The sequence below is a fragment of the Oncorhynchus masou genome, chromosome 12, assembly GCF_036934945.1.
Source record: "Oncorhynchus masou masou isolate Uvic2021 chromosome 12, UVic_Omas_1.1, whole genome shotgun sequence".
NCBI lineage: Eukaryota > Metazoa > Chordata > Actinopteri > Salmoniformes > Salmonidae > Oncorhynchus > Oncorhynchus masou.
Window position 1 is genome coordinate 41,511,991 of NC_088223.1, and position 27,418 is coordinate 41,539,408.

A 27,418-nucleotide genomic window follows, 5' to 3' on the forward strand; every position below is an offset into this window, starting at 1 on the left:
AAGAGATAAAAGTAACAAATCATTAAAGAGCAGCAGTAAAATAACAATAGCCAGGCTTTATACAGGAAGTACCGGTACAGAGTCAATGTGCGGGGGCACCAGTGCCGAGGTAATTGAGGCAGAGAGTTAATCTGCGCTGTTGTGGGGACGGGTGCTAGGCAGGAGGGTTTGTTCAGTGTGTCAGTCTGCATTTCGCTCAAACGTCCACATTCTAACATAAACCAGAACGACGTGGGACAGAGGGAGGAAATATTTGACTTCAGTATTTGGGGAATGGGTAATGTATAAACAAATAATGAAGTCGAGGCGGGCAAAAAAAAAGTACATTTCATGGAAATTATTTATAGGGAAAGTGTGAGGAAAGCCACCATATCTACTTTTCATGAATATTAGGCTGTGTTTAGACAGGCAGTCTGATTCTGATACTTTTCCTCACAAATTGCTCAGTTCAGCTCCGAACTGATGTGAAAAGATCTGATGTGATTGGTTAAAATACCAATTAGTGGAAAAATGATCATAGTTGGGCTGCCTTTCCAAACGCAGCCTTAGCTATCGTTTCCGAACCATGATCACAATTCCCCAAAGCGGTAATAACGACTGCGTCCCAATTGACACCCAATTCTCTATTTAGTGCACTACTTTTGACCAGGGCCAAACGTCGAAACGAGCAGCGCAGTAATAGTGTCAAATGCAGTCAATGTAGCCACAAAAAAAAGGGGGAGCACGTGCATCCGAGAGTTGAAGGTACAGATCAGACACCTTCTGTCGTGAGGAGCACAGTTCAGCAGTCTCTCTCCATTCCAGGGAGACAGGCTCAAAAACACTCCCAGACTTCAGAGTGAATAGTGATAAAGAAATTGGTGTGCTATTATCATAGGATACTTAGCCAGGAGCTTTAACGACAGCAACCTGTGTTAAACACTATCACTGGTTTAGCTGGGGATTTATCCAGCTTAACCATACAGCAAGGTGACAGACCATCTGTTCTGGAGCTTTAGGTCGGCTGAATGGAAAAATCAGGGAATCCATAGACCCAAGGCATAGATTGAAGATTGAAAGCATCTGGCCAACAAATGACAAAATAAATTACCAACCAATTCACCCTCATCTGTAATAGTTTTATATTAAAGCAATGAGATTAAAGCAAAGAGTCCCATTTAATCAAAACCTACTCTAGCTGGCTAAAATCAAATAAATCTCATCTGCTAAACATTCATTTTGCTTACGCTACGGATTTTGTTCATTTTCAAACACACCCAGTTTACGTGGTGAGCAGTTTAATATAATTTGTAACCTCGCTTTCTGAATTAGCATGTATGTCATCTTCGTAATCAAATACACCAGACATAATTGCCGGTATAACAATTCCACTCCGTGTTTAAAAGCTTTCTCCCAAATGAGTCATCCTTAATGAAAACAGACCGCAAATTACCAATGTTCTGAATTATCACTCTCCATTATATGCTTATGAGAACAAACAAAAAACTTTTCTGAGAGAACAGATATATACACACACCAAAATGGAGCAAAATTATTTTTATTAAATTGCAGAATCAGCTCAACTCCTACGTGTGGTTTAAGATTTGTGCTTACTAGGGGACATTCTGCCTTCCAGCGCCGTTAATGAGTTTAAAAGGTCACTAGACTGTTATGACACCAATTATAGTAAAATTCCAAATAACCAAATACTCTAGCTTAGCAGAGCGTGGTGGCCAGCTAGCTTAGTATTCTGTGCGAGTTCAACAAAGAATGTGTGCTGTAATGACACAAAACATAAAGTCCAGAAGAACACAGTGAAGGACTCATAGTGCTGTTATTTTCCAGTTTTTAAACAAGTAATTGACTGACATCGGTTCAATTTCATTTTTTTTTCATTTCTGTGAGTGCAATGTTGTTATCTAGATATAAATCAGATCAAGCCGGAACTGAGCGATGTGGTAGGGAGTTGTAGTTTCCAACAGGCCAATATTACACATAATTACCATGTTTTCTGCGCTAAATTAACTACAATGACCATTATCCACTGAGTGCCTACTTGTACGGTCTGAGACAGAGAGAAACAGACAGAAGAATGCGTGATCAAATCAAATCACATGTGCCGAATACAACAGGTGTAGAGTGAAATTATTACTTAAAAGCCCTTAACCAACAATGAAGTTAATAAAAGTAACTGTTAATTAAAAAATAGATAAGAAAAAAAATGTAATTAACAAACAGTTATAATAGCAGCAGGAAAATAAAAGTAGCGAGGCTACATACACTACCGGTCAAAAGTTTTAGAACACCTACTCATTCAAGGGTTTTTCTTTATTTTTAGTATTTTCTACATTATAGAATAATATTGAAGACATCAAAACTATGAAATAACACATATGGAATCATTTAGTAAAAAAAAAAAAAAAAAAAAGGTGTTAAACAAATCAAAATATATTTGTATATTTGAGATTCTTCAAATAGTCACCCTTTGCCTTGATGACAGCTTTGCACACTCTTGGCATTTTCTCAACCAGTTTCATGAGGTAGACACCTGGAATGCACAGGTGTGCCTTGATTTGTGGAATATCTTTCGTTCTTAATGCGTTTGAGACAATCAGTTGTGTTGTGTTAAGGTAGGAGTGTCCATCATTACTTAAAAACATGAAAGTCGCAAAAGCCATCAAGTGCTATGATGAAACTAGCTCTCATGACGACCACCACAGGAATGGAAGACCCAGAGTTAGCTCTGCTGCAGAGGATAAGTTCATTAGAGTTACCAGCCTCAGAAATTGCAGTCCAAATAAATGCTTCAAGTAACAGACATCTCAACATCAACTGTTCAGAGGAGACTGTGTGAATCAGGCCTTCATGCTGCAAAGTAACCACTACTAAAGGACGCCAATAAGAAGAAGAGACTTGCTTTGGCCAAGAAACATGAGCAATGGATATTAGACCGGTGGAAATGTGTCCTTTGGTCTGTAGTCCAAACTGGAGATTTTCGGTTCCAACCGCCGTGTCTGTCAGACGCGGTGTGTGGGTGAACGGATGATCTCCCCATGCATATTTCCCACCTTAAAGCATGGAGGAGGAGGTGTTATTGTGTGGGGGTGCTTTGCTGGTGACACTGTCTTTGATTTATTTAGAATTCAAGGCACACTTAACCAGCATGGCTACCACAGCATTCTGCAGCGATACGCCATCCCATCTGGTTTGTGCTTAGAGGGCCTATCATTTGTTTTTCAAAAGGACAATGAACCAACACACCTTCAGGCTGTGTAAGGGCTATTTTACAAAGAAGCAGAGTGATGGAGTGCTGCATCAGATGAACTTTTTGAGGATCTGAGGACACATGCCAAATCTTTTCAGTCTCCTGAGGGAGAATATGCTTTGTTGTGCCCTCTTCACGACTATCTTGGTGTGTTTGGACCATGATAGTTTGTTGGTGATGTGGACACCAAGGAACTTGTCAGGAAGTCCAGGATCCAGTTGCAGAGGGAGGTGTTTAGTCCCAGGGTCCTTAGCTTCGTGATGAGCTTTGAGGGAATTATGGGGTTGAACACTGAGCTGTAGTCAATGAATCGCATTCTCACATAGGTATTCCTTTTGTCCAGGTGGGAATAGACAGCTGAGTGCAATAGAGATTGCATCATCTGTGGATCTGTTGGGCGGTATGCAAGTTGGAGTGGGTCTATGGTTTCTGGAATAATGGTTTTGATGTGAGCCATGACGAGCCTTTCAAAGCACTTCATGGCTACAGACGTGAGTGCTATGGGTCGGTAGTCAATTAGGAAGGTTACATTAGTGTTCATGGGCACAGGGACTATGGTGGTCTGCTTGAAACATGTTGGTATTACAGACTGTCAGGGACAGATTGAAAATGTCAGTGAAGACACTTGCCAGTTGGTCGGTGCATACAAGTCAAGGTAATCCATCTGGCCCCGCGGCCTTGTGAATGTTGACCTGTTTAAAGGTTTAACTCACATCGTCTAAGGAGAGCATGATCACACAGTCGCTAAGCTCTCATGCATGCTTTGTGTAGCTTGCCTCGAAGCGAGCATAGAAGTAATTTAGCTTGTCACTGGGCAGCTCGTGGCTGTACTTCCCCTTGCAGTCTGTAATAGTTTGCATCCGACGAGCGTCGGAGCTGGTGCAGTACGATTCAATTTTAGTCCTGTATTGACGCTTTGCCTGTTTGATGGTTCGTCTGAGGGCATAACGGGATTTCTTATAACCATCCGTCCGGGTTAGAGTCCTGCTCCTTGAAAGTAGCAGCTCTACCCTTTAGCTCAGTGCGGATGTTGCCTGTAATCCAAGGCTACTGGTTGGGGTGTGTACGTACGGTCACTGTGGGGATGATGTCATCGATGCACTTATTGATGAAGCCAATGACTGATGTGGTGTACTCCTCAATGCCATCGGAAGAAACCTAGCAAAACAGTGCTGTAGCTTAGCATCTGTGTCATCTGACCACTTCTTTATTGACCGAGTCACTGGTGCTTCCTGCTTTAGTTTTTGTTTGTAATCAGGAATCAAGAGGATAGAATTATGGTCAGATTTGCCAAATGGAAGGCGAGGGAGAGCTTTGTACGCGTCTCTGTGTGTGGAGTAAAGGTGGTCTAGAGTTTTTTTCTCTCCTGTGGTTGCATATTTAACATGCTGGTAGGTAAAACGGATTTAAGTTTCCATGTATTAAAGTCCCTGGCCACTAGGAGTGCCGTCTCTGGATGAGAGTTTTTCTGTTTGCTTATGGCCTTATACAGATCATTGACTGCAGACAGGTTTGTGGTGGTAAATAGACAGCTACGAAAAATATAGATGAAAACTCTCTTTGTAAATAGTGTGTCAACAGCGTATCATGAGATACTCTACCTCAGGCGAGCAAAACTTCCTTAATATTAGATTTAGTGCACCAGCTGTTGTTCACAAATATACACAGACTGCCACCCCTTGTCTTACCGGAGGCAGCTGTTCTATCTTGCTGATGCAGCGTAAAGCCTGCCAGCTGTATTTTATCCATGTTGTTGTTCAGCCACGACTCTGTGAAACATAAGATACAGTTTTTAATGTCCCGTTGGCAGGATATTTGTGATCATAGCTCATCTATTTTGTTATCCAATGATTGTACGTTGGCTAATAGGACTGATGGTAGAGGCAGATTACCCACTCGCCGTCGGATCCTTACGCCCAATTTTTCAGTTTTTGATTTGTTAAAAAAGTTTGAAATATCCAATAAATGTCGTTCCACTTCATGATTGTGTCCCACTTGTTCTTGATTCTTCACAAAAAAATACAGTTTTATATCTTTTTGTTTGAAGCCTGAAATGTGGCAAAAGGTCGCAAAGTTCAAGGGGGCCGAATACTTTCGCAAGGCACTGTAAATAAAGACATCAAATAGGCCTAAAACGAATGTAATATACACAACTGAAATATTTTATTAAAGTGATCAGCAGTAATGGGCAGTTACTACCATCATGGGACTTTTATTCAAAACATGTTGGTATTACAGACTGTCAGGGACAGGTTGAAAATGTCAGTGAAGACACTTGCCAGTGTTACAGCATTCAACCCACATAACGCAGTCACTTAATGTCTTAAATAAATAATCGAAACCGAAATCCGGGATTCTTTTTTTACAAATCAAAACTGAACCGATTTTATTTCTACACCTTGTATTTCCCTGTCACAGCTGTACATCTATCTAAAGCAGTGGTCACCAATACTTCCTGAGTCAAGATCACTATCGCAGTCAAAACCAAACCGAGATCTACACTCTTAGGGGGGGAGGGGAGGTGCCATCTAGAACCTTTAAGGGTTCTTTGGATGTCCCCAAAGGAGAACCCTTTGAATAATCCTTTTTGGTTCCTTTCTACAGAGGGTTCTACCTGAAACCAAAAATGGTTCTACCTAAAACCAAAAAGGGTTCTCTTATGGGGACAGCTGAAGAAGCCTTTTAGGACCCTTTTTTCTAAGAGTGTACCGCTCAGATTTTTTCATATTTTTTGTCATGTTTAAAAAACAAACTAATAAAACAGTTCTGTTGGAATGAGGCATAATAGTTTTATCACAGCTTATTGGCTATATGCCTGGCCTGCCAATATTGTTCTTCTCAGACCATATTATATTTCAAAACTTTGATAACAAAATAGATCAGTTGGTGTAGCAGTTCGTAGTTGTCTTGAACGCACTGAAATCTAAGATTTTGTTGTTTTGAACACAGCGTTAATCTCAGCGGAGGGAGGGAGGGAGAGAGCAGCAGGCGGTCTGCCTCGTTCCTTTCCTCCGGTGAGACTGACCGGAGAGAGGGGACACCGTCTTCCACCTGATGGTGAAACTCGACTGGCACCGCATCGGACTCAGACAGGGTCACCACTGTCTGCAATTTAGGCACCAATTCTGGCACAAATTCATGTTGTTCCTATGACCAGAGAAAGTGAAATACTCCCTCGATATTGAAATACACACGGAGAGTTACTAATAATAATAAAATCACAAGGCTATCGATACACTTGGCTACTCATACATCTCAGTGGCAGCGTGAGTGGAAGTAGAGAGAACCACATTTTATGTTTTGTAAGTGTTGAATAAGACTTGAACTCACTCATAAAAACAGCAGCTCTTGACTGTATTATTTGACTGTCTCTCTCTGGATATGGTTTTAAAAGATTAAATCTCACATAGGCTAGTATCAAACTTTGCTGTAGCCAGGGTCATGGAAGCTGTAGGTGGGCACGTGATTTGAGCTATCCGATTGGCCAGCGCAGTAGGCCCACTGGGAGGCAAGTTTGACTTTTCCGACAAATTAAATGGTTGAAAATGGGAACACTTTGCTTACCTAGTGCGCGGGTCTTCTGAATCAAGTGCACCTACCGCCAACAGCGCAACACAGAGAATTAAAAAAAGAGCACAAGCCTTTATGCCATTATCGTTGGCTTTTCTATAGAAATGTTTGATGATCGACTCGGAATGCCTTGAAGATCGACCCGTTGGGGACAACTGATCTCGAACTAAGACGTAGGATCTACATTCCACATCCATGTCCAGTAAGACTCACGACAGTCGAGCAAAGACCGTATTAAACTTGTACTAAACACGGTCGTAAACATAAACGGAGAGCAGAGGTATGCCATACAGCAGAGAGGCTGTTCAGAATCAGTACCCGATGTCCACACTCTATGATGAATCACTAATACACAGGAGTATAGTCTAGATGCAAGCCCAGTTTAACGGGGAACATAACATTAGTCCACTTCCACTGATGACATCTTGATGAATAAACTCTCCAAATAAAATTGATGATACCGCTGCAGCCGGTGTGAGAGGCACAGACCCCGGGGCGGCCCCAACTAAATTGCAGACAGTGGTGTCTCCACTTTATTTGACAGAAAAACGCACACACACTTTCTTCCTTTGTCTCCCTCACACACACACACAAATGTAAGAGAGCCAGGGTAATGACACAGATACAGTACCCTTAGGGCCACCCACCGAGAGGCAAGTGGCAAGTGTTGATGCTGCTATAGTATCTTGGCTCTCTCAAAGCACACTAGACGCCTCATTACTCCAAACACAGCAGCAACACAAACAACAATGGAGAGAGAGAAGAGCCTACAATATTACAAACCATAAAATACTGAATCTATATGGAGAAGTAATCAGAGAACTGCATCTTCATCTAGTGTTTCATTTCTTCACCATGACACCAGTCCTCACATGTCGTTGAATTTCAAATCAATGACTTGCCATAGCGAGACTTACTTCAGAATGTGCGTTTTTCTCTGTGTGCCGTGTTGTGTTTACTCTGGTGGTCTCCATAGGCCTGCTCTCCTGTCATCCAAGGCCAACTGTCTCTCTGTGATGATTGACGGAGGAGGTTTGAGGTTCCTGTCATGCCCTGATGCCTGACATCGTATATATGGAGGGAGGGGGAGTGGAGGCTGCTGTCATTCTGCATGATGATGAAGACCGTTGAGATTGGAGAGTGAATATGCTAAGCGGACTCATTCACAGAGTTGTCGTGTCTTGACTATCATTAATGTGTTTGACCGTTATTTTATAAAATAATTACATACCACGTTCAATTATTACACGATTCAATTTATCATATAACAATTAGTTATGTAGTAATCTGGGGCACCACAGGAAAAGTTATTTAACGACTTACTATCTCCCGACTAAACTCACAGTCAATTCATTAATTCTCATTACCTCATATCAGTCTCATTCTGAACGTTGTTGACTTTAAATCTGCCCAAACCCTAGCATAAATGACGAATCAGCGATATACAAATTGGCTTATTTATTTACTAACTAAATAATCACAGAATTACATAAACACACAAACAGGATAGTTTACACATTGATTACTACACAATGCAATGAAAAGTCCCTAGTGGACTAAAATGATATGACGGCTTGTTACACAAAATGGCAGATTCAAAAGAGCGGTAAAGGGAGAGAAAGAAATTACACTATCGTACAGACAGCTGATAACTATGCTAATAAAACGCAAATACTTTGCACATAAACGACCGCTCATTCAAAAGAATTGCAATGTACATATTTACGTGTGTATGTCTTTGCTGTCTCTCTGTTGAAAACACTCAATCCATCTACAGGGAGTAAAGTCTCTAGATGTGTAAGTCTCTGGTTGTCCACCAGAGATCACAATGTATTTTGTAGTAGTAGCTTCTTGGTTTCGGAGTGTCTGTGAAAACAGATCTTCCAGAGGAAATGTTCGTTAGAATGAGATCCCAAAACAACACATAGGCCCTAGATGCACAGGCTCAGTAGCTCAGTTGGTAGAGCATGACATTATTTTACTCGTGTTAGGCTGTCAACTAAAGAGCTGCGGGTCCCGACAGAGATCATTGTGGCACGGCGCGGTCTGCATTTTTCATGCTGCAGGTGGGAGCGGGAGGTCTGGCAGACGACTTTGGGATGAAAATATTTTTGTTGTCCCGCAGATTATTTGTAAACGGTAGTCTTACTGCTTTGTATGCTTTAGCCTAGGCCTACCTATCTATTGTATTAAAAGTTCCTCTTTGTCGCATTATTCACACTGCTTCAGCAACCTACCTCTCCTCTTCTAGATGGGCAGGTGAGATCAAATGTGCCTAGCATGTCTGTTCTCATTGAAATAGAGTAGTCTGCCAATGCGTGGGCTGGCAATCACTGGCAGTTATTTTTACAAGAAAATGTACTTCATAAATATTATTATGCAATAGTTTACTACATGCCTAGAAATAAATACTGATCACCCAAATTTGTCTCCATCTGAAAATCTTCCCACTCCTAACAGGGACGCTATAAAATAGCTCAAGAGAAAATGCAAGTCTTTCCAACTCTGCTCTCTCCAAACTACGTCTGGCATATTGGCTGAGATAGCCTGGTAATACCGCTAGCTTCATATAATGGTCCACATGAGAATCTATGGTAATTTAACCTAGGCTATTTCTTAGATTATCATCATTTTGATATTGCCTATAAGGTGCAAAATTGTTGGGACCAGGGCTGGCAAGTAACGGCCAGACAGTGCACGATCGAGACGGAACTAGCTAGCTAGCCAACCGGATTCTCCAACATTCTCCTAACAGTTTTTCATACCACAAGGTAAGATTAAAAACAGTAGAATTTAAAAAGCAACCGCTATTATGTGGCTATCAAACGTTGCTGCTTAGCTTAGCTGCCTGGCAAGCTAGCTAGCATGTTAACAGCACAGTAAAGATACAGTAGCTCTAGTATTTGTATTCATAGGCAAGAGAACTGTCAAAGTTGGTGAAATCAAAAAATATTATGCAATCTGCTAATGTTACCACGGTCATGTTATTGCCCATTTTAGTAAATGCTATTGAGCCATTTTAGCTAGCTAAATTCATTAGCTTTCTAGCTAACGTTTGCTATCTATGTAAATAGCAAATTATATATGAGACAATACTGTAAGCTAACGTTACAGTAGCAATGCCAATTCAATGGAGGAAGCAGTCTGGGTTAGTGTCACCTGATTTCCTTTAGACATTTTTAGCTAGGTAGCTACAGTGGCTTCAGAAAGTATCCAAACCTCTTGACTTATTCAATTCAAAATCAAAATTGATTAAACATTTTTTTATTCCTGACCAATCTACACACAATTTTTGTAAATGTATTGAAAATGAAATACAGAAATATCTCATTTACATAAATATTCACAACCCAAAGTCAATACACGTTAGAATCCCTTTGGCAGTGATTACATCTGTGAGTCTTTCTGGGTAAGTCTCTAAGAGCTTAGCACACCTGGATTGTACAATTTTGGTACATTATTATTTTTAAAACTCTTCAAGCTCTGTCAAGTTGGTTGTTGATAGACAGCCATTTTCAAGTCTTACCATACATTTTTAAGCTGATTTAAGTCAAAACTGTAACTAGGCCACTCAGGAACATTCAATGTCATCTTGGTAAACAACTCCAGTGTATATTTGGCCTTGTGTTTTAGGTTATTGTCCAGCTGAAAAGTGAAAGCAGACTGAACCAGGTTTACCTCTAGGATTTTGCCTTTGCTTAGCTCTATTCCGTTTCTTTTTATCCTAAAAAAAAACTCCTTAGTCTTTGCCGATGACAAGCATACCCATAACATGATGCAGCCACCACCATACTTGAAAATATGAAAGTTGGTACTCAGTGATGTGTTGGATTTGCCCCCAAACATAACACTTTGTATTCAGTAAATAAAATGTATTTCTTTACCACATTCTTTGCAGTTTTACTTTAGTGCAGGATGCAGGATGCATGTTATGAAATATTTTCTGTACAGGCTTCCTTCTTTTCACTCTGTCATTTTGGATAGTATTGTTGAGTAACTACAATGTGGTTGATCCATCCTATTATAGCCATTAAACTCTTAACTGTTTTAAAGTCACCATTGGCCTCATTGTAAAATCCCTGTGCGATTTCCTTCCTCTCCAGTAACTGAGACAGGAAGGACGCCTGTATCTACGTAGTGTAATTAATAACTTCACCTTGCTCAAAGGGATATTCAATGTCTGCATTTTTTTTACTCTACCAATAGGCACCCTTCATTGCGAGGCATTGAAAAACCTCCCTGGTCTTTAAGAATCGGTGTCTGAAATTAACTTCTCAACTGAGGGACCTTACATATAATTGCATTTGTGGGTTACAGAGATGAGGTAGTCATTAAAAAAAGTATGTTAAACTCTATAATTGCACAAAGAGTGAGTCCATGCAACTTATCATGTGACTTAATCAAATGTTTTACTCCTGAACTTATTTAGCCATAACAAAGGGGTTGAAAACTTATTGACTAACTCTTTTTTAATTTTTCATTAATTTGTAAACATTTCTAAAAACATAATTCCACTTTGACATTATGGGGTATTGTGTGAAGGCCAGCGACAAATTCTCAATCTAATATTTTTTTTTTATTCCGTTGTAACACAACAAAATGTGGAAAAAGTCAAAGGGTGTGAATACTTTCTGAAGGCACAGTACACACACAGATAAACACACAGGTGAGCGGCACTAAACAGCCAAGCGCCCGGGTCTGTCTCTTTCTATACTCTTAGAAAAATACATTTCTGGAATCCAAAAGGGTTTCACCTGCAACCAAAAAGGATTCTACCAAAAACCAGAAAATGGTTATCCTATAGGGATAGCCAAATCTCTCTTTTGGAACCCTTTTTTTAAATGTAGCATTAGAAGAAGCCTTCCCTGCAAACAGAAACAGTGCATTGGAGGCAGGATCATTATTGATCCCCCCACCCCAACATAAATACACAGGCACACACACAGGCGATGTGGAAGGAAGAAGGATAGAGACTTACTTTGTCATCTTGGTGGCCAGCAGCTGGCTCGGTGTCCTTGCTGTGATTGTCAGCGGTAGGCCTGGCACTCCCCTCTGTCTGGCCGTCCTCTGGCTCGCTCTGCTGATGGGTACCCGACTGTTGGGGGGAGGAGGGGAGAGTCTCCATTGCCATCTGTATGCCACTCTGGATGTCCATCTTCCCCTGCACTGCCATTCCATGGAGCGAGAAGAGAGGAGGGGGAAAGAGAGAACCAAAGAGCGAGTAAGGGAAGAGAAACACACATTCACACACATGCAAGCGGATGTGCAAATACAGTACCAGTCAAAGCTTTGGACATACCTACTCATTCAAGGGTTTTTCTTTATTTTGACCATTTCTCTACATTGCAGTATAATAGTGAAGACATCAAAACGTTGAAATAACACATATGGAATCATGTAGTAACCAAAAAAGTGTTAAACAAATCAAAATATATTTTATAGTTGAGATTTTATTCTACAATGTAGAAAATAGTAAAAATAAAGAAAAATCCTGGAATGAGTAGGTGTGTCCAAACTTGACTTGTACTGTAATATACAATTTATTAGGTACATCACCCAGTTCACAAAAATGGTTTGCTTCTACAGACAGTGAGTCACGTGCCGTGGCTTGCTATATAAAGCAGGTAGACATATGTCGAGGCATTGTTACTGTTCGATGGAATCTTAGAATTTTCAAAACGAGTGACCTAAGTGTCTTTGAGCGTCGTATGATTGTCGGTGCCAGGCACAACAGGTCCAGTATTGCAGAAACAGCCAGCCTACTGGGCTTTCATGCACGACAATGGCTAGGGTTTAACAAGAACAGTGTGACAGACAAAAAACTTCCAGCCAGTGGTAGTCCTGTAAGCAAAAGCAGCTTGTTGATGAGAGGTCCAAGGAGAATGGCAAGAATCATGCAAGCTAAAAGGGGGGCCACAAACAGGCAAATAATGGCGCAGTACAACAGTGGTGTGCAGAACGGCATCTCGGAACGCACAACTCGTCCGTCCTTGTTACAGATGGACTATTGCAGCAGACCACCACAACGGATTCCACTCCTATCAGCTAAAAACAAGAAGAAGCGGCTCCAGTGGGCACGCCATCACCAACACTGGATAATTGAGGAGTGGAAAACCGCCACCTGTTCCAATGAATGCCGGTTCCTGTTGCGTCATTCTGATGGCAGTCAGGATTTGGCGTCAGCAGCATGACGTCGAGCACGCAGATGAGCTTCCCGGAGGTTTCTGACAGTTTGTGCAGAAATTCTTTGGTTGTGGTCTCAGACGGATCCCGCAGGTGAAGAAGCCGGATGTGGAGGTCCTGAGCTAGTGTGGTTACATGTGGTCTGCGGTTGTGAGGCCGGTTGGCCATAATGCCAAAATCTCTAAAACTAGGTTGAGGCGGCTTATGGTAGATAAATGAACATTCAATTCTCTGGCAACAGCTATGGTTGACATTCCTGCTGTCAGCATGCCAATTGTATGCTCCCTCAACTTGAGACATCTTTGGCATTGTGTTGTGTGACAAAACTGCACATTTTAGAGTGGCCTTCTATTGTCCCAAGCACCTGTCCCCAGCAAAAGGTGCATCTGTGTAATCAATCAATCAAATGTATTTATAAAGCCGATGCCACAAAGTGCTATACAGAAACCCAGCCTAAAACCCCAAACAGCAAGCAATGCAGATGTAGAAGCACGGTAATGATCATACTGTTTAATCAGCTTCTTAATGTCACACCTGTCAGGTGGATAGATTATCTTGACAAAGGAGAAATGCTCACACTACAGGGATGTAAACCAATTTGTGTACAAAATTTGAGAGAAATAAGCTATTTGTGCGTAAGTAAAATGTTTGTGATTTTTTATTTCAGCTCATGACACATGGGACCAACACTTTACATGTTGCCTTCATATTTCTGTTCAGTATAAATCAGCTCAGTTTTGATGAGTGACCAAATTGTTGGGAAAGACACCTCACGACGGCGCTGTGAATCTTTGGCCTCTCCAAAAAGTACCATAGCATTAGCTCTGTGCACAGAAATGCATTCATACATTTCCATAAGGCCATAGAGGGTATATATACAAAAAACATATAGAATCTCAATATCATGGAGGGCAATATATACTGGACATATTGGATTTAACTGTCGTCCTATTAATAAATTATTTTGTAAATTCATCCAACTCAATAAAGTCAATTATTTGTATTTTCATTCTTCAGCACTGTAGGCCTACAGATAAGTATGTATTACAATGCAGCCCAGCGGTTCCCAAACTAGGGAAAGCGACCCCATGCAGAGTAGCCTGATATGAAAACGGGGTCACCAGAGAATTTCCAAAATGCTGAAGGTAAAAAATATATACCAAAAAATATTATACATATTATTACATCGTCTTTGTATCTCACAATCATTGTAAAAATTCAAAATGAAAATGTTTCCAATCTAAAGGATGCAATTCAACCAGAGAACCCTAAACTACAACATTTGTGAAAATGAAAGGAGAAAAAAAACAGTTTACGAGTTTAGATAATTGGCGTTAAAGCTTAAAAAAAGCAGTTTGCTTAGATTATTCCCTATGGGAAAGTAGGTGAATTGCATTAAACAGCATCAATTAGACGACAAGGTACCCTATCGTGTTTCTTCCCGGGTTTATTCTCTATTCGAGGAAGGTTATTCGAGGATCTACTTGACAGCTTTAGGTCAGTCTGAGTAGACTAAAGGATAATAACGAAAATGCACATTTAGCCTAACTCTCTTCCTACGCGTTGACACAATATCAGTATGTTGTGCCTGTACCCAGACTGTACCCAGACTAGTAGCCTAGTGAGGATACAATGTTTCAACAGCTAAATGTGTTGAACGTAGCTAGCTAACGTAATAGACACAAGTCGCTAGAACACCGAAATACCTGTCACCAGCGCTCCTGGTTATGTCAGTAGCTGCATATCAATGACGAGGAAGATGCGGTAGTGTAACTTGCTTTTACATCTCTGTTGCTTTTTTTGTCGTAGAACACCACAACCGTCGGGGACAAAATAATACGTACAAGGTTAATTAAGTAGAGGGGAGTATAACAACTAACGTAGAAGAGGCAGCGGTGCGGTTCGTTTCGCTACTGACGACACGGCAGTGACGACAAGGTGGAGCCGCACAAACTGCTGGTTTAATGAGAAGGCGTGTCCTTGCGCGCTGTCACAAATCCTCCTCCGCCTTGCGGTTCGATCGAGCTCTTCCTAAAAAAAAAGGTCCCGGTTCCCGTGGAGCCGGGGTCATCAAGAGTAACTGTCAAGGGAAGAGGATGGAAGAATGGGATTCATGGCGTTGTGGTGCTACTTTTTGGTGCGTCAAATGTTGTCACTAAAGTCACAGTCAAGGAATTCATAGTTCAGTCTTACAGCTACACGTACAGTATGATCTAGGCCTACTTCAGCATTGTGCTCCGATTATTATAACAGTATTGTAAACTCACCAAGACCACATTGTTGACAGCAATGGGTCTTCAAACACAAAGTTTCAGCTTCTTCAAAATATTGGGTTCAGAAATTATATTTAGCTTTTTATCAATATAAATGCATGCAATCACCTTGAATAGAATGTGTGATAATTGAAAATACATGAGAGTATAACCTGTTACCATTCTAATATGTTATTACTTTTTTTCTGTTCTGTAATAACAGCTACCAAAATGATTTATATTTGTGTAAGGTGCAAACTATAACCACAAGGTGGCAACACACACTTTTATAATGGACTCCAAAAGTAAAGTAATTTCCCCAATTGTAATTTGTTTTCTGCTTACAGTAAGCATTGCTAATTGCCCAGAGCTGGTCTTTTGAGAGCTGGCATGATTTAAAATAATTTAGCAATATCCGCACATGCTGTTGCAACAACATACTTTTATTATTGGTATTAAATCCATTTAATTAGCTGGGAAAAGTACTTGCTTTGCACAGAGACAATCGAGAGAGGAGAAAGATCTCCAAGGAGGGTAGTAAATGTCTGAAAACATTTTAATTATGTGCTCTCACCATGGGATGAGCTGTTGGGGGGGGGGGGGGACTCAGACCAAGACTCTCTCGTCTGTTCACACAGGCTGCGGCTGAGGAGTCACATGGGAGTTGTCCATGGATGCATCCCAAATGACAGCCTACTCCCTTTATAGTGCACTGCTTTTGATGAAAGCCCATAGACATGGCACCCTGTACCCAATATCGTGCACTACTTTCGACAAAGACTTGGGAGCCATTTAGGACACAGCCCATGCCTACATCAACTCAGGGGCCATTCATACTGATGCATCATCCAAACAGAATGGCACCCACCCAAACGAACAACTGCTCCGGGGGCCTTCGTCTGTGTTATAACGGCAGCCATCGCCAAGGAGACAGGCGCTGTGTGGAATTGGAGCTCTGTGGCTGTCTGCTGTAAGTAACTGTACACAGGCCCTTCGGGCTGGGCTTGGTTTAAACTAGCAGGGACATGGACATGTCACCCCCCTATCCATCCGGTGCAGACAGATGTTTTCTGGGCATTGTTGTTCCGCCCCATTGGTAATTGTTTTCTTTTAGGAGCGGCCAAGGGCTGAGGTGCCAGGGAGTGCCTAAGGATGCAGGCGGTTGGCAGATCCACGCGGCTGAGCGTCCAGCATTCCCCCTTCCATCCAGCATCTCCATGTGGTTTGAATAAATGACAGACAATGGGAAAACAATGATTTTGTCAGCAGAGGGTAGGCCTAAGAAGCTGAGTGTCGAGTTTTCTGACTCACAACATATCCTCTATTTTTAAGATAATGATCTAGTTATGCTAGCAAATGCAACACCGACATAATGCACTCTCCATTTACGACTGGGTTAGTCTTCTCAAAGGGTATTTTTCATCATGACATATGTGCAGTAAGTTGAACATGTTTGTACTTGTTTGCATGGTTATAGTAACAACTTCACTGTATGCCCAAAGACATGCTATGCAGTACTCTACTGCTTTAGCCCATAGAGCTCTGATCTGGTCTTAGCAGACACGTATCAGACAGTTGACCTCCAACTGGGCCTATCAGAGTCATCAGGAGCCGCTGAGGGACTCCATGTTGAAAATGGATCCAATTAACAATTGAGTGACCAAGGCCCTACAATCAGGCCATTATCCAGTCTTTGGTAAGAGGACACTGTTTGACAGACAGTAAGGCCTTGAATGTAAGCCACTAGAGGGCACTTGCACACTTCTAATTGCAAGCTCGGCCCCTTATAGAACACAGGCGTTTGGCCCTGAAGTTCTTGAAAGTAATCGCTGATTATAAATGACTGGATAGGTGAAAGTAATGTGAAAGAGCCCTCGCTTTCACCTTTCCAATCATGTAAGATCAGTAATTACTTCAAGGACGGGACCGAAAGAACAATGCCTTTCAAATGTATTCAAACAGGGCCTATACTTCAGAAACATAGACCCCTCACTGTGGGTTTCCAGTAGGCCTGCGTTTTATGCGGAACATGCATAAATAATGTTCACATCATACATGTCAATCTACTGAAGGCTTATAGAGTATACAACGAATCAGTTTCAATAATAATTGTAGTGGCTCACCAAGTCACAAGATCCCGATAGCCACTTAGTCTTTCTAGACATCGGGGGTTGCTGCCCCCAATTTCAAATGCTCCGTCTTGGGCTAGGGGTCCCCAATTACATTCAGCCGTGGGCCGATTTTTCCTTGCACGGATGGTCAGGGGACAGGAACAGCTATAAATCATGTGTACACTGCAAATTGACCACAAGAATCCCAAACAGATATAGTATTTAAGAAAAACGGGAATAATTTCAAACCTTGATTACATTGGGATACAATCACATTAACTCTTGAAAACTCGAGGCAGCATACTGCCTTCTCCCTACAGTTTTCAGCCATTAGCTTCGCCCACCTCTGTCTCAAGTGAACTCCAGTCCCAAAGCTGTGTTTTAACGTTTAGAAACGTCTCTTAATCATTGCTTGCGATAACGGCTTTCGAAACATACGGCCGTCATCTTTCATCAGCGAGAAATAATCCTTCAAATACAAAAGATACCGACTTTAGCAGTTTTGCATAGATCTGGGTGCCTCCATTCGATTAAACTACATTTCCGCTACACTTCCCGGGTTACGCTTATACAAATGTGTTCGGCGCATGTTAGATAGCTAATTAGCACAGGTGGTCGCCTCTTGTCTTCCGTCTGTTTTCCATAAACAAGTACTGTAACATGGAGATAAGGCCTTGTGGGAACACTAACCCTAACAAGATGTATCAATTGAACCTTTTGTCTTTTGAAAATAATTTCTCACTGATATGAAAGATAAGATCCTTATGCTTCCAATGGCGTCCCGCAAGTGACGCCTGTTCATGTTCAGATTGAGCATCAAGGATCTTAACAAAACCCCGTACAGAAGACGCCTTTGTCCAATGACTCTTGTGCAATGGAATGGAATTGAGAGTCATGGTCAAAGGCTACGATCACATACAGTATGCCTTTATTTATGTGTTGGAACAGATTTCCTCAATTAAAATCACTTTGAACTCATTTCCTGGTAATTTTACAGTCCAAGAACAACAAAAAATAAAAAAATATCTATATTTATTTTTTGTTAGGAAAACTGTGGGACAAATAAAATCACAACAACCACATAAATAGGCCAAAATGGCTCCTACAACAATGCTTTGTTGTCTTGTATAATACTATTACAATGTCTTTGTTTGTAAGGATTTCCTTTATACAGTATACTAATGGACATAATTTAAAGTATTGCTTATTTATTTTTAACCAGGAAAAGACACTTGAGGTTAGAAAGCTCTTTTAAGAAGGGGACCTGGCAAAGATAGTTAAGACAGGACACAGTGGAGCCAAGGTTGATGCACAAGCCATGTGGTTGTTCTCATCCCTCCACTAGAGAGAGTGCCAACTCAACACACAGAGCTTTGGCTGTAGCCAGGCTGTCCTCATCTCAATGTCTGCCACACTTCTGTCAAGTTTGCCTTAAAAGCCATGAAGAATGACAGATGCAAGGTGTGGGACTTTTGCCAAAGAGTGTTGTGAGTATCGTGACCATAGAAGAAGCACACAAAAGGCCTGGAACATGCAATCAGTCATCAGAAGGCTATTAAAATGTAGGGCAATGGGTTTCAATAATCTGTACCTAAGTGCTTTAGTATTAAAACAATATTCTGTAAAGATGTAAAAATGTTGAGTGAACAGGCATGTGAAAAAAATCCAGATAACCCTCTGTGTCTCATTCCCTGGCATCCATTTTATATTAGCGCATACACAGAATCTGTGGAAATGTTCTTCAGAGACAAAGGTTGTAGCAGCGTTGGGTGTCTGACTGTCAGTCCCTAGCTCTACTGTACCACTACCACCCCACTGACACCTGACAGAGTGCAAGGTGGTGAGGCCCCAGCCGTGAGACCGTGGAGCCCGGGTGGAGGGCAGACCTCTTAAGCTGCTGTGGTTAACAGCAGCACGTCTCACGTGTACGCTAACACTACGCTGCCTGGCAGGCTGCCTGATAAACAATGGCCAAGCCTGATTATGGAGTAGTACCTTCGGGCCCACATTTCTCGCAGGTTGATGTTTATTGTCATGAATCTTGCCCTGGAGGCAGAGCTGAGCGATTTCCACTAGATGTATCGTAAAATTACATGAAATCGAAAATGTGCTATTTGGTCTTCATTTAAGGTTGGGCGTTGCTGTTAGCAGTGTGGCACAGGTTAGGGTTAAAGTTACGGTTAGGGTTAGGGTTAGTTTTAAAATCCGATTGGATGACTTTGTGGCTGTGCGCCCTCATGAGATTATATATTTTTACAATTTTAGTAATTTAGCATACACTCTTATCCAGAGCAACTTACAGTTAGTGCATTCATCTTAAGATAGCTAGGTGGGACAAACACATATCAAAGGGGGCGAGGGGGCAGAAGGTAGGGAGAGGCAGTTTCTCTTGCTGCTCTGTAGGCAAGCACCATTGTATTGTAGTGGATGTGAGCTTCAACTGGAAGCCAGTGGAGTGTGCAGAGGAGCGGGATGACATGGCAGAACTTGGAAAGGTTGAAAACCAGGCGGGCAGAGAGTTGCAGTGGTCCAGACAGAAGATGACAAGTTCCTGGATTAGAACCTGTGCTGCTTCCTGTGTGCGGTAGGGTCATACTCCTCGAATGTTGAATGTTGAGCATGAACCTGCAGGAGCGAGTCACTGCTTTGATGTTTGCAGAGAATGACAGGGTGTTGTCCAGGGTCACACCAAGGTTCTTTGTGCTCTGGGAGGGTGACACTAAAGTTGTCAACCGTGATGGAGAAGTTGAGCTTGAGGCGGTGGGCCGACATCCAAGCTGATATCTGCCAGGCACACAGAGATGTGTGTCGCCACCTGGGTGTCAGAAGGGGGGAAGGAGAAAAGTAGTTCATTATCATCCTCATAGCAATGATAGGAGAGATTATGTGAGGATGTGACAGGCCCGAGTGACTTGGTGTATAGAGAGAAGAGTAGAGGCCCTAGAACCAAGCCCTGGGGGACAACAGTATTGAGAGTACGTGGTGCAGATACAGACCCTCTCCACGTCACCTGGTAGGTGCGGCATGCCCGGTAGGAGGCAATCCAAGAATGTGCAGAGCCTGAGACACCCAGCCCTGAGAGGGTGGGGAGAAGGATCGGATGGGTTACGGTGTCGAAAGCAGGGGATAGATCTAGGAGGATGAGAACAGAAGAGTAAGAGTCACCTTTGAGAGCCTCTGTGACAAAGAGAAGAGCAGTCTCAGTAGAGTGACCCGTCATGAAGCCTGACTGGTTAGGGTCAAAAAGATCATTCTGAGAGAGATAATGAGAGTTGATCAGAGACAGCACGCTAAAGTGTTTTGGAAAGAAAACTCGACTCATGTCAGATGAGACGAGTTTTGGTTTCTTGAGGAGGGGAGCATCTCGGGCCATTTTGAAGGGTTGTGGGTTCGTTTCCCATGAAGGACCAGTGCAATAATAAAAGGTATGCACTCACTATTGTAAGTCGCTCTGGATAGGAGTGTCTGCTAAATTACTAAAATGGTCTAATGTTAATGTTTCTTAGGGTTAGAGGCAGAAGTTTGACATTTAGAGCATTTAGATAGAAAGAAGCTTTAGCAGCAGATACAGAGGAGGAGAAGGTAGGGAGGAGGGAGCTAAAGGATGATAGGTCCTCCAGATGTTTAGTTTTCCTCCGTTTTGCTTAGCTGCCCGCAGCCTTGTTTTGTAAGCTCTCAACGAGTCACGGAGCAGGAGGGGAGGGACGAGCCGGCCAGGAGGAATGGGGACAGTGCGAGTCACAGGATGAGGGAAGGGAGGAGAGCAGGGTTGAAGAGGAGACAGGAGGGAGAAGGATTTAGCAGAAGGGAGAGATGATAGGATAGAAGAGGACAGAGTAATGAGAGAGAGAGAGAAGATTGCGATGGTGCATGACCATCTGGGGACAGGCTGAGTGGCTCGGGTTGGAAGAAAGGGAGACAGAAAACTAAACAAAGTAGTGATCAGAGACCTGGAGGGGGTTGCAGTGATATTAGTAGGCGAACAGCCTCTAGTAAAGCTGAGGTCTGTCTTGGAGGGGATTGGGAAAAGGGGAGGTCAAAAGACGCAAGGAGGGGAAAGAGAGTCAGAAATAAATTAATCAGAGGCAGACGTCGCGAGGTTGAAGTCACCAAGTACGAAGAGTGGTGGACAATCGTCAGGAAATTATATTATCAAGGTGTCATGCTCATTGAGGAACTTTCCAAGGGCACCTGGTGGGCGATAGATGACAACAATGTTAAACTTGAGTGGACAAGTGACAGTGGACTTCAAATGAGGAGGAGAAGGACAGGTGAGAGGGAGAAAAGAGAAAATCTCCAGTTAGGAGAAATTAGTAGTCCTGTGCCACCACTGCGATGACCGGGTGCTCTTGGATTATGACACTAAACATAATCAGATGAAGAGAGCAGCTAGAATAGCATTGTTTTCTGGGTTGATCCAGTTCTCCGTCAGGGCCAAAAAGTCAAGGGACTGAAGGGCAGCTGAGGCTGAGATGAACTTGACAATCTTGATAGCAGATCGGCAGTTCCAAACAGTGCCGGAGACCCAAATTCCACATGGGTTGTGTGCACAGGGAACACTATATGCTTTTGAGCCAATCAATTGTGTTGTGACAAGGTAGGGGTGGCATACAGAAGATAAACAGCCCTATTTGGTAAAAGACCAAGTCCATATTATGGCAAGAACATAATAAACATAATAAACAAAGAGAAACAACAGTCCATCATCACTTTAAGACATGAAGGTCAGTCAATCCGGAACATTTCATGAAAGTTTCTTCAAGTGCAGTTGCAAAAACCACCAAGCACTATGATAAAACTGGCTCACATGAGGACCGCCAAAGGAAAGGAAGACACAGAGTTACCTCTGTTGCAGAGAATAAGTTCATTAGAGTTAACTGCACCTCAGATTGCAGCCCAAATAAATGCTTCACAGAGTTCAAGTAACAGACATCTCAACATCAACGGTTCAGAGGAGACTGTGTGAATCAGGCCTTCGTGTTCAAATTGCTGCAAAGACACCACTACTAAAGGACACCAATAATAAGAAGAGACTTGCTTGGGCCAAGAAACACGAGCAATGGAAATTAGACAGGTGGAAATTTGTCCTTTGGTCTGGAGTCCAAATTGGAGATTTTTGGTTCCAACTGCCGTGTCTTTGTGAGACGCGATGTAGTTGAATGGATGATCTACGCATGTGTTTTTCCCTTCGTAAAGCATGGAGGAGGAGGTGTTATAGTGTGTGGGTGGTTTGCTGGTGACATCGTTTGTGATTTATTTCGAATTCAAGGCACACTTAACCAGCATGGCTACCACAGTATTCTGCAGCGATACGGCATCCCATCTGGTTTGGGCTTGGTGGGACTATCATTTGTTTTTCAACGGGACAATGACCCAACACACCTCCCGGCGGTGTAAGTGCTATTTTACCATGAAGGATAGTGATGGAGTCCTGCATCAGATGACCTGGCCTCCACAATTTTAGATGGTTTGGGATAAGTCAGACTGCAGAGTGAAGGAAAAGCAGCCAACAAGTGCTCAGCATATGTGGGAACTCCTTCAAGACTGCTGAAAAAGCATTGCAGGGGAAGTGGGTTGAGAGAATGCCAAGAGTGTGCAAAGCTGTCATCAAGGCAAAGGGTGGCCACTTTGAAGAATCTCAACTACAAAATATATTTAGATTTGTTTAACACTTTTTTAGTTACTACACGATTCTATGTGTTATTTCATCATTTTGACATCTTCACTATTATTCTACAATGTATAAAATAGTACAAATAAAGAAAAGCCCTTGAATGAGTAGGTTTGTCCAAACTTGTACTGTATGTCTCATCACAATTCTATCTTGGAGATCTACGGACTATTGGACTTCATCACATAGTTTCTGCTTTGACATGCACTGTCAACTGTAGGACCTTATATAGACAGGTGTGTTTATTTCTAAATCATGTCCAAACACTTGAATTGACCACCGTTGTACTCCAATCAAGTTGTGACTTGTCAAGGATGATCAAAGAAAATTGGATGCACCTGAGCTCAATTTGGAGTGTCATAGCAAAAGGGGAGTGAATACTTACAGTATTCAGTATAGCTCCAAAAGTATTGGGACAGTAACAATTATGTTGGTGCATTGGCTCTGTACAGCACTTCGGATTGGAAATGACACTATGAGGTTAAAGTGCAGATTCTGAGCTTTAATTTGAGGGTCATTTTCATCCATATCGGGTGAACCGTTTAGGAATTAAAGCACTTATTTTATATGGTCCCCTCATTTTAGGGGACCCCTTTGTATTGGGACAAATTCACGTATGTGTATTAAAGTAGTCAAACGTTTTGTACTTGGTCACATATTCCTAGCATGCAATGATTTCATCAAGCTTATGACTCTGCAAAATTGCTGGATGCATTTGCTGTTTGTTTTGGTTGCATTTTAGATAATTTTGTGCCCAATAGAAATGAATGGTAAATAATGTATTGTGTCATTTTGGAGTCACTTTTATTGTAACTAAGAATACAATATGTTTCTAAACACTTCTACATTAATGTGGATGCCTCCACGATTACCGATAGTCCTGAATAAATCGTCAATAATGATGAGTGAGAAAGTTACAGACTCACAAATATCATACCCCCACGACATGCTAACCTCTCACCATTACAATAACAGGGGGGTATAATATTTGTGCGTCTAACTTTGCTTTCTTGCCCCACCGCATCACTTTACACACAGAAGATCTCCGCTGTCTTTCTGTGACCAAGGACAACTTCAGAAGGAATTTAAGAGTGACGATAAATACAAAGTTGCCCATTTCTTTGCATAACAAGCGAAGGACATAAAGACAATTCAAATGAACCCTGATATCTCTTTATTAAAAGATAAATACAGTATAGGCTAGGCCGTAAAGACCTATACAGTGCCTTGTGCAAAGGTGTTTATTCAAGTGATTCCCCCTTGAACTTTGCGACCTTTTGCCACATTTCAGGCTTCAAACATAAAGATATAAAACTGTATTTCTTTGTGAAGAATCAACAACAAGTGGGACACTTTCGACCTTTTGCCACATTTCAGGCTTCAAACATAAAGATATAAAACTGTATTTCTTTGTGAAGAATCAACAACAATCATGAAGTGGAAAGACATTTATTGGATATTTCAAACTTTTTTAACAAATCAAAAACTGAAAAATTGGGCGTGCAAAATTATTCAGCCCCCTTAAGTTAATACTTTGTAGCGCCACCTTTTGCTGCGATTACAGCTGTAAGTCGCTTGGGGTATGTCTCTATCAGTTTTGCACATCGAGAGACTGAAACTTTTTCCCATTCCTCCTTGCAAAACAGCTCGAGCTCAGTGAGGTTGGATGGAGAGCATTTGTGAACAGCAGATTCTCGATTGGATTCAGGTCTGGACTTTGACTTGGCCATTCTAACACCTGGATATGTTTATTTTTGAACCATTCCATTGTAGAGACAAAGGTTGAAAGTCATGCATCCTCCGATACACAACCCAACCAGCCGCACTGCTTCTTAACACAGCGCACATCCAACCCGGAAGCCAGCCGCACCAATGTGCTGGAGGAAACACCGTGTACCTGGCAACCTTGGTTAGTGAGCACTGCACCCATCCCACCACAGGAGTCACTGGTGCACAATGAGACAAGGACATCCCTACCAACCAAGCCCTCCCTAACCCAGACAACACTAGGCCAATTGTGCGTCGCCCCACAGACCTCCCAGTCGCGGCCAGTTATGACAGAGCCTGGGCGCAAACCCAGAGTCTCTGATGGCACAGCTGGCGCTGCAGTACAGCGCCCTTAACCACTGCGCCACCCGGGAGGCTACAAAATCAATCTTAGCCAATAGATGATCAGGTTCATGGGAAATGGAAGTATTGGATCTCTTTTGAAATGTCCATTGACATGTTGATGAAATCAATGTAACAGCAGCAGCAGTCGTTAGCTAATAGGGTGCGTTGCAGTAATTTAAAGTACATTGTAGTCATTTGCATTTCATTTCAACTCGATGTGGTACAGAGGCACAATATGTTCCCTGAGATGTGGCACTGCTCAAAATAATGAGCCGACACAACGTGTGTCAATCTGGATGTGTGTGTGTGTGTGTGTGTGTGTGTGTGTGTGTGTGTGTGTGTGTGTGTGTGTGTGTGTGTGTGTGTGTGTGTGTGTGTGTGTGTGTGTGTGTGTGTGTGTGTGTGTGTGTGTGTGTCAGCTTTAGGGGATGCATAGTACGAATGAGGCAAATCGTTTTTTGAAAGGCTTCGTGGGGGGTGAATTCTAGAAGAATAACAACGTAATTAGCTTTACTGTGAACGTCTCATTTTCTCAAAAAAAATACAACCTCCCATCATTGCTGTTAATAATCGTGTTTATTTGATTTTAAAATAAAACATTTTCATTCCTGTTATTTTCTATACATCTAGTTATTCAGGTTTCAACATTGTATTTAAAAAAAAAGATCAATCAACACATTTCTCTTTAAAAAAGTCCTCACCAAAAAATTTGATATTAAAATGACGTATAGATACATTAAAATCATTTGGTAAACAGTTCACTTCGTTGCAATAAAGTAGTTCAAAGGAAAGGAAATCCAATATGCAGTCTGCATCAATTATAACATGATTGTGACAATGTTTGCAGCTTCATCCATGAGCTGGTCAGACTTGGTCAGAACTGACATTGGGTTTATAAACAACTAATGATTGAGCCATAGTTCAATGATTCTGTATTACAAAGCATGTAAAATTCAGTAATACAATTGACTGTGGGTGTGTGCGTGTGTGTGTGTGTGTGTGTGTATACGCGTGTACGTGCGTGTGTTGTCTCCAAACCAGGTTGAATCATTAGGAGGTGATTCTCACTAACAAGGTCTTAGGAGCTGTCAGGAAAGATTCACAAGCAGGTTTCGCCACGATGAGGAGAAGTGTGACAAGTCTTATCAGGGTCTTTACTGTTGCCGGGTGTGTTTTTAAAACAGCCCTCTTTATTTGGAGTGAATGTGTTCTAGCGAGGTCTCTGCTGTTGTTGTGCATTGATTAAAAGTGTTTTCACGATTACCCGTAGCGAGTCTATTCCAGTTTAACAGGGTTAGTTGCAGTTTTAATGAAGGGTATGTAATCATTACAAGTGAAAAGGGTTTCACACAAGCTCATTGCCGGTGTCTTGTGTTGTTGTGAGGAGAACTTTGGCACTCCACAGGGGTAGGTCTTGTTTCCACTTGTTTTCTGTGATGAAGGGTACTTGGTCAGGAAGAGCAGGAGGGTGTTAAACGCATTAATTGCATTATCCGTCATATGGAAACTTGTTTTTTTGCTGCACCACTGGTACAAGCAGCAGGCTCTGATACCATTTGTATGGGAAGAGGGGAGGAAATCTGTTTGTACTGCTGTTGATATCTCGCCTTAAATATTCCCCTCAACATATCAAATCAATATTTTCTTAAATAATGTAAAAATGTATCCGAGGACTATGGATTAAGTGTTCCGTGTAAGCTCAGTTGGTAGAGCATGGTGTTTGCAACATCAGTGTCGTGGGTTCAATTCCCATGGGAGGCCTAATATGAAAATGTTTGTACTCACTCCTATAAGTTGCTCTGGATAAGAGCATGTGCTAAATGTTTTTCAGACAGATTGCAGTTCTGCTTTTCACTTGCCCTCAAATGATAATCTCACTTCTCTTTTTGCACCCATTACTACGAGTGCAAGATGTTCCTAAGAGATTGAACATTGAGTGAACATCCCAGCAATAGCACAGCAACGCTTCCATGTGTCTACTCGTATCTGACGAACGTGTTTTGTGTATTCCTGTACACTCGTCTGTCAGTTCAACCACTATATCTGAACACAATACTTTCAACAAACACAAGATGCAACTCACTAGATACGTATTTGAATGATGTATTGCGGCCTCTGACCCTTTTCCTAGCATTCTCTGATGGGGCCAATAGATTTAAAATGGCTGACTTGTGAAGCTATAATGAAGTGACTGTCATGTTATTGACAGGGGAGCCCAGTGCTTTGGAGGGAAGCAGAGCTTCCAACCGAGGGCCTCTGAAAGACAGATTATTAC

The 27,418-nt window shown here is 41.9% G+C and overlaps 1 long non-coding RNA gene across 2 annotated transcripts; it reads right to left on the reverse strand.

Moving 5' to 3' along the window:
- Positions 1-8,257: 8,257 nt before the first annotated feature.
- LOC135550104 (uncharacterized) lies at positions 8,258-14,916 on the reverse strand. Of its 2 annotated transcripts, none has more exons than XR_010457072.1 (3): positions 14,842-14,916; positions 11,793-11,980; positions 8,258-8,694 (listed from the first exon to the last, which is right to left on the reverse strand). It is a non-coding gene; the product is annotated as an uncharacterized LOC135550104 (long non-coding RNA). The 2 variants fall into 2 exon arrangements; XR_010457071.1 differs by lacking the exon at positions 14,842-14,916 and adding an exon at positions 14,704-14,816.
- Between the last annotated feature and the right edge of the window lie 12,502 nt (positions 14,917-27,418).